Source organism: Hemitrygon akajei, chromosome 4, assembly GCF_048418815.1.
Source record: "Hemitrygon akajei chromosome 4, sHemAka1.3, whole genome shotgun sequence".
NCBI classification, from domain to species: domain Eukaryota; kingdom Metazoa; phylum Chordata; class Chondrichthyes; order Myliobatiformes; family Dasyatidae; genus Hemitrygon; species Hemitrygon akajei.
The window spans coordinates 191,468,805-191,480,835 of NC_133127.1; the positions used below are offsets into that span (position 1 = coordinate 191,468,805).

The 12,031-nt window shown below is 44.0% G+C and overlaps 1 protein-coding gene across 1 annotated transcript in view; it reads right to left on the reverse strand.

Annotated features, from left to right (window-relative positions):
* myo7aa (myosin VIIAa) overlaps positions 1-11,114 on the reverse strand; it is a 274,145-nt gene extending 263,031 nt beyond the window's left edge. Inside the window, exon 1 of the mRNA XM_073044265.1 lies at positions 10,891-11,114. The gene's annotated coding sequence lies outside the window, so the exon portion shown is untranslated. The remainder of the gene's footprint in view (positions 1-10,890) is intronic.
* Positions 11,115-12,031: the final 917 nt, after the last annotated feature.

The following is a 12,031-nucleotide window of genomic DNA, read 5'->3' on the forward strand; positions in this document are numbered from 1 at the left end:
CACTCTCCCCACTTCACCTACCACCTTGTACTTATTCCTCCCCTCCCCCCACATTCTTACTCTGTCTTCCCCTCTTCCTTTCTAGTCCTGATGAAGGGTCTTGGCCCAAGATGTCAACTGATCACTCTTATCCATAGATGCTGCCTGGCCTGCTGAGTTCCTCCAGCACTTTGTGTGTGTTGCTTTGGACTTCCAGCATCTGCAGAAACTCATGTTTGTGAAAACAACCCAAGTTTGTCCACCCTCCCATGCTTTCGAATCCATGCAGCATCCTGGTCAACCTCTTCTACACCCTCTCTAAAGCTTCGCTGTCAGTCCATCGGTAAAGTAATTTAAGTATCTTACCTTACCAGTTGCAATACAAGTAGTATTTTCAGTACTATCAAAGGTTGAAGAGCAAGATCTAGCATGAGTCAATGTTGTAAGCTTAGGAAGATGGGAGGCGGAGGGAATTATCAGGAGTCTTGCTGTACTACAGCGTACAAACAGGTCTTTCAGCCCATCTAGTCAATGCCAAACTATTATTCTGCCCAGTCCCATCAACCCGCACGTGGATCATAGCTGTCCATCCTCTCCCCACCATCACCATCCCCCTCGTCCTTACACCTACCCAAACTACTCTTAAATATTGCAATCAAACTCACATCCACCATTTGTTCTGTCAGCTCATGCCACCCTCCCGTAGATATGATGGACTGTAACAGCAGCAGGGGAATCCAGAACTAGGGGACATAGGTTTAGGTGAGAGGGGACAGGCTTAACAGACCCAGGAACAAGATTTTCCTTGCAACGGAAGGTGAAAATATGGAACAAGCTGCCAGACGCACATACAGTAGTATCACTTACGAAGCACGTGCCTATCCAGATGGAGGGGCGGAACCTTGAGGGTTATGGGCCAAATGCAGGAAAATTGAGACCAACTGGATGGTCTCCATGAACTGGTTGGGCCAAAGGGCCTGTATTAAATGCTCTATGAGGACTTCCGGTAAGATGGCGATTGTTTAGCTGCTCCGAACTTTTGTTCCGTTACTGTCGCTACCTTTGCACTAAATGTCTCCATTTTTTAAACCTTAATTAGGAATTATTTCGGTATCTCTTACTTGCCTGTGAATATATCTAACTTACAATGTCTAGCAAGAGTTCTAAATCCGGGAGAAAAGAAGCTATGACCCCGTCGGACGAGACTATGGTGGCGCTTGGAAAGCTCCGAGACGAAATCTTAAAGGAATTTAAAACCGCTGGGGACTTCTGCAAGAGTTCTAAACCCGGGGGAAAAGAAGCTATGACCCCGTCGGACGAGACTATGGTGGCGCTTGGAAAGCTCCGAGACGAAATCTTAAAGGAATTTAAAACCGCTTTCAAACAGTTAGAAGACAAATTGGATCGGATCAACGATAAAGTGGACAAACATGCTGAACACTCATCTCGCATCGATTCGACTTCTGAAGATTTAGAAAGTCGTGTTTGATACTTGGAGACTCTCTGTTCCAGCTTAGAGGAAAAATCTAACAAACTTCTTTCCAAAATGGTGGATCTCGAAAATCGCAGCAGACGCTGTAACATCAGAATTCTGGGATTACCAGAGGCGACTGAAAAGGGATCAACCGTGAAGTTTTTCGCCGAGTTTCTCTGTGAGTTATTCGAGAAAGATTTGCTTCCGAAGCCGCCCGAGCTCGAACGGGCACACAGAGTTTACGTTCCCCCCGGAATTCTGGGCTCCCGCCCGCGACCAGTAATCTTGTGTTTCCATCAATACCAGGTAAAACACAGTCTGATCGTAGAGGCGCGTCGCAGGGGGTCGCTTCCCTTCAAGGATACAACCATTCGCTTTGTGGAAGATTTTGCACCCCAGACCTTAAAGATGCGCGCTGAGTTTAAAGGCGCAATGAAAGTGCTTTTTGATCGTGGTTTCAAACCTTCCCTTCATAACCCTGCTGATCTATGAATCAAGCTTAATACTGGGAAATATAAGTGGTTCAAATCAGCGAAGGAAGCTGAAGCGTTTGTGGCAAGTCTTCTGGCTATCCAGTCATCTTCGGAATCTGATCGGACCTCATAAAATGGTGGATAAGTACTCCTCGTAGTAAAATTACTTTCTCTGGACTCGGAATTCACTTGTATCACATTATTCATTGAAACTTTAAGGGCCGTTGACAATCTCTCCCGGGATTTGGTGTGTGTGTAATCTATTTTTATTCTTGTATTACTTTACCTACAGAGTTCTGCAACTAATTCTAACTTGTTTTGGAGGTTCAAAGTCTTTAGTGAAGGCCTCCCTGTTTGTCGGTTCACAGTTCAACTGCTGATTTATTTTTCCTTTGTTTTAAATATTTATTTATTTTATCTTTTTCTTTTCTTCACCCCTTTTTTCTAATCTCTGAATTTTTTTCTCCCTTCTCTGTAAATGGTTGATAAACACTCGTCTTGAATTTATAACTTTCCCCTTCCTCTTCTTTTTTTTCTTTTTCCTTCTTACCTTTTTTTCCCTTTCTCTTACTTTATTCTTCTATAATGTTTCGCGGGTAGGTTAGTTTTGGTTTTCTTCCGATTTTCTCTGTATTAAGTTGTATATTTCTGCAGAAGGTGTTCTAATCTGTAGTTATGTTTTCTAGTGCATAAACTAGTTATTATTTGCTATAATATTTATACAGAAATGTTGTTAATGACACAGATCTGGAAGTTGTATTTGGGTTAATTTTTTTGGTAGAGCTAGCTACTTGTTTTGGTAGCTGTCTAGTTTTGGGTTGTGCAGGTGGGGTGGGTTTTCCAGTTCCAACATCTCTTTATTGCTTAGGACATGTTTTTATATTTTGACCTTACGAATCTATGTTTACATCTCTGCTCCCAGACTGCTATTGTACTGCTTGACTTTTTAATATGCCTGCTGCCTTTTATGCATTAGTAATTGATAATGGCTAGTGCACTTAAATTCGTGAGCTGGAATGTAAAGGGACTGAACCACCCTGTTAAAAGGAGGAAGGTATTCTCACATATCAAACAACTCAAAGCTGACATTGCTTTCCTTCAAGAAACTCATATTCGTTGTTTTGATAACTCCCGGCTTCTGTCAAAGTGGGCAGGTCAGCATTTTCATTCATCCTTTGCCGCTAAAGCTAGGGGAGTTTCCATTCTTATTAATTCAAATATTCCTTTTGAACTCCATAATAAAATATCTGATACAAATGGCCGTTTTATTATTGTTTCTGGTAAACTATATAACACTAAAGTTGCACTAGCAAACCTGTATGCCCCAACTTTGATGATGTTAACTTTTTTGAACGGTTTTTTTCCTCACTACCAGACTTAAACTCATACTCTCTTATATTGGGTGGTGATTTCAACTGTTGGTTGGATCCTAAACTGGACCGATCGTCCTCTGTTACCAGATGACCTACTAAATCTGCCTTAGCTATTCAATCGGTTCTTAATTCGGATCTAAAGTTCCATAAGGTCTGGGGACCTTTTATCGAGTACTTTCATAACCTTCCTCTTGACTAGGGTTTGTTTGTTTGTTATTTTTTCTTTTCGGTCCCTTGCTTTCAGCTCCCTTTTTTTCTTCTGGTAGTAGGCATTATTATCCTCTGTTGCTAAGTGTATTCACAGTCTGGGAGTTTGACTGACCGGAGTTATACTCTTTATACTGTGTGGTGGTTGGTCTGGAGTTGTTGTTTTTTTCTTGTGTTGTGGGGCTTGGGGAGGACACTAAGCTCACTTGTCTTTAATTTAGGTGTTTTTTTTTGTTAAATTCTCTTCCTTTGTAGCATATTGTTATTGTATGCTTAATCTTGCACTGTATTAATGCTCCTCATTGGGATTTGGGGTTTTTAATTTTGTAAAATGTTTTGAAAAACTAATAAAAAATTTTTTTAAAAAAAGCTCTATGACAACCCCAAAGAAAAATGAAAACACAACAAATAATTCTGTCTCCTTTACAACAGCATTGGAGAGCAATAGGAACAGACAAGTTAGAAAAGCATTTAATTGGAGTAAGGGGAATTATGAGGTGATCAGGCAGGAAATTGGAGGCTTAAATTAGGAACAGATGTTCTCACGGAAAAGTACAGAAGAAACTTGGCAAATGTTCAGGGGATATTTGTGTGGAGTCCTGCATAGGTACGTTCCAATGAGACAGGGGAGTTATGGTAGGGTACAGGAATCATGATGTACAGAGGCTGTAATAAATTTAGTCAAGAAGAAATGAAAAGCTTACAAAAGGTTGAGAGAGTTAGGTAATGTTAGAGATCTAGAAGATTAGAAGGCTAACAGGAAGGAGCTTAAAAAGGAAATTAGGAGAGCCAGAAGGGGCCATGAGAAGGCCTTCACAGGCAGGATTAAGGAAAACTCCAAGACATTCTACAAGTATGTGAACAGCAAGAGGATAAGCTGTGAAAGAATAGGACCTATCAAGTGTGACAGTGGGAAAGTGTGTATGGAACTGGAGGAAATAGCAGAGGTACTTAATGAATACTTCAGTATTCGCTATAGAAAAGGATCTTAGTGATTGTAGCACTGACTTGCAGCAGACTGAAAAGCTTGAGCATGTAGATATTAAGAAAGAGGATGTGCTGGAGCTTTTGGAAAGCATCAAGTTGGATAAGTCGCTAGGACCAGATGAGATGTACCCCAGGCTACTGTGGGAAGTAAGGGAGGAGATTGCTGAGTCTCTGGCAATGATCTTTCCATCATCAATGGGGACGGGTGAGGTTCCAGAGGATTGGAGGGTTGCGGATGTTGTTCCCTTATTCAAGAAAGGGAGTAGAGATAGCCCAGGAAATTATAGACCAGTGAGTCTTACTTCAGTGGTTGGTAAGTTGATGGAGAAGATCCTGGGAGGCAGGCTTTATGGACATTTGGAGAGGTATAACATGATTAGGAATAGTCAGCATGGCTTTGACAAGGGCAGGTCGTGCCTTACGAGCCTGATAGAATTTTTTGAGGATGTAACTAAACACATTGATGAAGGAAGAGCAGTAGATGTAGTGTATATGGATTTCAGCAAGGCATTTGATAAGGTACCCCATGCAAGGCTTATTGAGAAAGTAAGGAGGCATGGGATCCAAGGGGACATTGCTTTGTGGATCCAGAACTGGCTTGCCCACAGAAGGCAAAGAGTGGTTGTAGATGAGTCATATTCAGCATGGAGATCGGTCACCAGTAGAGTGCCTCAGGGATCTGTTCTGGGACCCTATCTCTTCGTGATTTTTATGAATGACCTGGATGAGGAAGTGGAGGGATGGGTTAGTAAGTTTGCAGATGACACAACAGTTGGAGGTGTTGTGGATAGTGTGGAGGGCTGTCAGAGGTTACAGCAGGACATTGATAGGATGCAAAACTGGCTGAGAAGTGGCAGATGAAGTTCAACCCAGATAAGTGTGAAGTAGTTCATTTTGTAGGTCAAATATGATGAATGGTATTAATGGTAAGACTCTTGGCAGTGTGGAGGATCAGAGGGATCTTGGGGTCCGAGTCCAAAGGATGCTCAAAGCAGCTGCGCAGGTTGACGCTGTGGTTAAGAAGGCATAAGATGTATTGGCCTTCATCAATCTTGGGATTGAATGTAGGAGCCAAGAGATAGTGTTGCAGCTACATAGGACCCTGGTCAGACCCCACTTGGAGTACTGTGCTCAGTTCTGGTCACCTCACTACAGGAAAGATGTGGAAGCCATAGAAAGGGTGCAGAGGAGATTTACAAGGATGTTGCCTGGCTCCTGTTAAGGAACCCCAGCATCCAGGCCATGCCCTCTTCCCACTGCTGCCACTGGGCTGGAGGTACAGGATCCATGGGTGCCACACCACCAGGCTCAGGGATAGTTATCACCCCTCAACCATCAGGCTCCTAAATCATTGTGGATAACTTCACTCACCTCAACTTGGAACTCACTCCTTAACCTACAGACTCACTTTCAATGACCTTACAACTCACATTCTCTGTATTATTTATTGATTTTTTTTTATTTGCGCAATTTGTCATCTTTTGCACATTGATTGTCAGCCTTTGTTTATGTATAGTTTTTCATAAATTCTATTGTATATCTTCATTTTCCTGCAAATGCCTGAAAGAAAAGCAATCTCGAGGCAGCATATGGTAACAAATATGCACTTTGATAATAAATTTGCTTTGACTCTGACCATTATTAAGTCATAATTGGAAAAGAATTAAACTACAAACTAGCTTATCCTGAGTAATATTGTAGACAGATTTATCAATTAGCCTGAGTCACCATAAGATATAGGAGCAGAATTAGGCCATTTGGCCCATCAAGTCTGCTCCACCATTTCAACATGGCTGGTCCAATTTTCCTCTCAACCCCAATCTCCTGCCTTCTCCCCATATCTGTTCATGCTCTGACCAATCAAGAATCTACCAACATCTACCTTAAAAATACATAAAGACTTGGCCTCCACAGCTGCCTATGGCAAAGAATTCCACAGAATCACCACTCACTGGTTAATGAAATTCCTCCTCATCTCCATTCTAAAAGGATGGCCCTCCAATCTGAGGCTGTGTCTTCTGGTCTTAGACTAGCAAGAAACAGGATGCTGGAGGAACTCAGTGAGTCAGGCAGCATCTGTGGAGGGAAATGGACTGTCAATAATTTGGCTCAAGGCTCTTCCTCCAGAGTTGGCAATCCCTTCCACCCCTACAAGTGCTGCTCGGTTCTGTCTGCAGTGTCTCCAGAGAAATTTCAGCATAAATTTATTATCAAAGTACGCATGTATATGCACCATATCCAATAAAATGAGATTCATTTTATTGTGGGCATTCACAGTAGATACCAAGAACACAAGAGTCAATGAAAACCTACACAAAAAGACAGTCTAACAACCAAAGATGACCTGCAAATACAAATAAAACTAATAATAATAAATACTGAGAGCATGAATCATAGAGTCCTTGAAAGTGTGAGTCTGTAGGTTGTGGAATCTGTTCAGTGTTGGGGTGAGTGAAGTTATTATCCACGCTGGTTCAAGAGCCTGATCGTTGTAGGGTAATAACCGCTCCTGAACCTGCTGGTGTGGGACCTGAGGCTCCTGTACCTCCTTCCTGATGGCAGCAGAGAGAAGTGAGCATGGCCTGGATAGATGCAGCAATATTCCTTGAAGATGTGCTCGGTGGTGGTGAGGGCTTTTCCTCTGATGGACTGTACTGTGTTCACTACTTTTTGTAGGCTTTTCCATTCTCCATGGCACCTTGTAGAGAGGGCAGTCTTGGTTGTGTTACAAAGTCGAATTGAGCACAGTACTCAATCAAATGGAAAAATCTGTATCCAATTCCGATGAGGTGTGGTGATGTGTTTACGTCAGTCATTGATTGTTGAGAGAGTTAAAATGGAATAAAGATCGTTCAAGACTGTTTAATGTCATTTCCAGTACACAGTGTAAAGGAGAATAAAATAATTATTACTCTGGATCTGATGCAACACCAAAAAAATACATTAAGATAATGAACACAATAAATATAAATAGACAGAGTAGCATACATCCCTAGAATGACTGTATACTCTTAAAGTGATGCTAGGCACAGGAGTGTCTGTACATGGGGTGACTCTGACGAGAAGTGATAAAGTAGTGGTGGTTGGGTGTGTGGAGGGGTGGAGGTGTTGATCAGTCTTACTGCTTGGGGAAAGTAACTGTTTATGAGTCTGGTGGTGCTACGTGTCCTCTTCTCTGATGGGAGTGGGGTAAATGACCATGAGATCCTTCATGATGCTGCTGGTCCTTTTCTGACACCTTTCTGTACGCAAGTCTGTATTGCACTGAGAAAAATGGGGAACTGTCACCAAATACACAACCCTTTGTTCTGTTTCTATGTTGGACTAAAAGAACCAATAATCCATGGTTTCCTTGCATTTCCAGCTGTACGTGTTAAATAGTTTGCTTCAATTATTTCTGTGTACCCAAGCAATTGTCAAACTTGATCAATGTTTCCTGTAATGTATCGGTGGACCAAATAGGATTATTGTTAATAACAACAGCTTTTTGCTTTATTGCAGGGTTTCCCAAGATGGGGTCCACTGATCCCTGGTTAAATGGTCCATGGCATAAAGAACGTTTGGGAACCCCTGCTCTATGGTTTGTGCTTTCTGAAGCCAACTTTCTCTTCCTGTTCATAAGCACAAGAGATGCTGGAAATCCAGAGCAGCACACACAAAATGCTGGGGGAACTCAATAGCTCAGATAGCATCTATGGAGAGTCATAGGGCACTATAGCACAGGGACAGGCCCTTCTGTCCTTCTAGTCCATGTCAAACTATTATTCTGCCTGCACCCAGACCACAGCTCTCCGTTCCTCTCCCATCCATGTATTTGTACAAATTTCCCTTAAATGTTGAAATTGAACTCATCCACAACTTGTGCTGGCAGCTCGTTAAACACTCACCACCCCCGACTGAAGAACGCCCCTCTCGTGTTCCCCTAAATAGTTCGCCTTTTCACCCTTAACCCTTGACCTCTCATTCTAGTCTCAGTGAAAAATGCCTGCTTGCATTTAACCCTATCTATAACCTTCATGAATTTTGTATACCTCTGTCAAATCTCCCCTCATTCTTCTGCTCTCTGGGGGCGGTGGGGGGGGGGGGGGACGACAGTTGCTACTTTAGGCTGAAGTCCTTGCTCAAGCCTTCATTCCCTCCTGTTGGAGGGTCTCGGCACAAAATGACAGCTGCTTATTCCTTTCCATAGATGCTGCCTGACCTACTGAGTTCCTCCTGATTAGTTTGTTTCCCAGTCTGCTGAGAAAGAAGCTGTTTCAGAATCATAGTGTGAGCCCTCAGGTTCATCATTGCTAAAGGAGTGAAAGGTTATTGGTATTTGTTTAAAATGTCACCTGTACCAAAATACAGGGGAAAAGCTTCTATCCAAGAGCCATCCAGATAGATCAGGTGATGCATAAGTACCTTGCAGAGGTAAAAAGAAATGCAATGTGGGATATAGTCTTGCACTTACAGGGTGCAGTGTGGGTAGACAAAACATTCAAGAGCACAAGAAGGTAGCCTGAGAGATCAGGAGATGCAAGTGTATGACAGGGCATGGAGTTCAGGTTGATATACAATTGTGGCTACCTTTATTAAATGATAGGATCAGTTCAATGGGCTGAGTGGCCTACTCATTAGTTTGTTCGTTAAGTGAAGAGACAGTACATTTAGAAACACAGAAAACCTACAGCACAATACAGGCCCTTCGGCCCACAAATTTGTGCCAAACATGTCCCTACCTTAGAAATTACCAGACTTCCCCATAGCCCTCTATTTTACTTAGCTCCATGTACCCATCCAAAAGTCTGTTAAAAGACCCTATCATATCCGCCTCCACCACCATTGCCGGCAGCCCATTCCACGCACTCACCACTCTCTGAGTAAAAAACTTACCCCTGACATCTCCTCTGTACCTACTCCCCAGCACCTTAAACCTGTGCCCTCTTGTGGCAGGCATTTCAGCCTGGGGGTGGGGGGGGGGGGGGGGAGGCCTCTGACTACCCACACAATCAATGCCTCTCATCATCTTATACACCTCTATCAGGTCACCTCTTATCTTCCGCTCCTCCAAGGAGAAAAGGCCGAGTTCAGTCAACATGCCTTATGTAAACAGGCTCCTGTTAAGGAGTAAAAGATGTTGCTTTCTTATGGCAGTGCTCCTCGTCGATGTGCTCGGTGGTGGGGCGGGCTTTATCTGTGAGGGACTGGGCTGTGTCCATCACTTTGTGTAGGCTTTTCAGTTCCTGGGCATTGGTAGTAAAGTTTACACATTGCTAAAAGTGTAGGGAGTCATGCTACAAAAATCCCACCCACAACAGATAGAAGCTCAGTCTCTGCCCAAAACATTGACTCTTTAATCCCTTACCATGGATGCTCCCTGACCTTGCTGAGTTCCTTCAGCACTTGCACAACCTCTGGTGTTTCTTATCTTTCTTGGTGATCTGCTCTCCCTCCCTGTCCCAGATCCCAATCAAAATGGGTCATTTACATTTTAACACACACAGGATGAACTCAGCAGGTCAGGCAGCAAGGGTCTCAGCCTAAAACGTCAGGTCTTTTTTCCTCTCCATCGATGCTGCCTGACCTGTTGGTTTTTTAAAAATTTTATTTATTGAGGTATGGTGCAGAATAGACCCTCTGACCATCCCAGCAACGTAGCTCAGCAACCCCTTTATTAATCCTAGCAGAATTTACAAACTAATCTATCAACTGACAGATTATTAACCAGAGGAAACGGGGAGACCGCGCAAACTCCCCACAGGCAGAGGCGGGAATTGAACGCGGTTCACATGGACTGTAAAGGGTTGTACTAACCGCTACGCTACTGTACCGCCCTCCTCAGCTGTGTGGAGATCTGAATTTCTAGCAACTGCAGAATCTGTTGTGTTTCTGCTTTGGGGTGAAAATATTAGCCGGGACAGAGCCTCCTTCACCCCCAGGAGCAACAGAGGAACTTTCGGTTGCTTTCCAGGAAGGTCTAACCCGGTCTAGTCTGGAGTGTCACATCTCATGAAAGGGACCTGGGAGGGAGCACTCAAGTCGGAGGGCTTTGGAGAGGGGTGGGGAGGCTCGAATCCATCAGCTTTTGACCGTACAAAGTGACTCATGCGGGCGGGCGCGGATTAGCACGGACATGCCGAGCAACAGGCGCCGACCATACTGGGAAGAAAGAGCCCTGTGTTCTTTTCAAGACATATTGTTGAAACGGTATCGATAAACTGGCACTGAATGTAACACGGACCATTGAAAACATGAAGGCCATCATCTCGTCTAGTAAAGCCCTCTTAAAGCGGAATAAGCACATTACAGCCAGCTGCCTAATTGGACAGCGCAGTTAAATTGCTCTGATCCATAATTATGCACCGCATTCCCCTACATCTTCCCAAAGAACAACATGGGGGTAAATAAAACTCACCAAATCGCCACGACAAGCGTCCAAACTCCCCCCCAATCCTTTCGCTCGAGCCGGGCTATTAATTCGCGCGATAAAGCGAGTTTACAACACCTGCGACCACTCCTTTAAAAAAAAGGCTCGCTTAATACGGCATTAAAGCAGATTTAAATAAATTAAGGCAAATCCTTAAGATTCTGAGTTATTTCTGCCAAGCCGTCGCCTGTTGAAGAGCGGAGCGGGATGGGCTGGTTAATTCCTCGGAATGGTAATTGACAGGTTCTTCCACGGGAGTTAAAGAGGCTCTCCCTCTCTCTCTCTCTCCCGCTGACGGCGAGGGGCGGTTGAGCCAATTTCATTGATGGCGTCTCCGTCTCTAAGAGACCGGTAGACTTCTCTCCCAACACCGCCACCCATAGTCGTAGGGAAAACTTACAACAGATCGCATCTTTTAACAAAGGAGAGAGACATGGGATGTTCTTTCTCCTGGCTGGATTGTCTTCAAAGATAACAGTCTCAAACTAAAGCCATTCTAAAGTAAATTTATAATCAAAGTGCATATAAAACCCCTCTGTCCTCCAGGGCTGGGGATTATGCCCAGGGTTAACAATTCTGACTGGTAAAACAAAATTGTTCCAGAAACAGCAATCCCTTCTACATCTGAGCGTGACCATATTCCAGAACTAAGGAGATGTCTTCCTTCTTCAGAGAAAGAGGCTTCCATTCTTCCACGGTCAACACTGCCCTCAGCTGCATCTCTTCCATTTCAAGCTCATCTGCCCTCACCACCAGTGATACTGTTCTTCTTGTCCTCACCTACCATCCCTCCAGCCTCCGCGTCCAGCACATAATTCTCTAGAACTTTCATCGCCCCCAACACCAAGCACACCTTTCCCTTGGCCCCACTTTCTGACGTCCGCAGGGACCACGCCCTACGCAGCCCCCTTGTCCGTTCATCCCTCCCCACTGATCTCCCTCCTGGAACTTATCCTTGCAAGTGGAACAAGTGCTACACCTGCCCCTACACCTCCTCCCCCACTACCATCCAGGGCCCCAAACAGTCCTTCCAGGTCAGGCGACATTTCACCTGTGAGTCTGTTGGGGTCATCTGCTGTATCTGGTGCTCCTGGCCTCTTGTACGTCGGTGAGATCTAATGTCGATTGG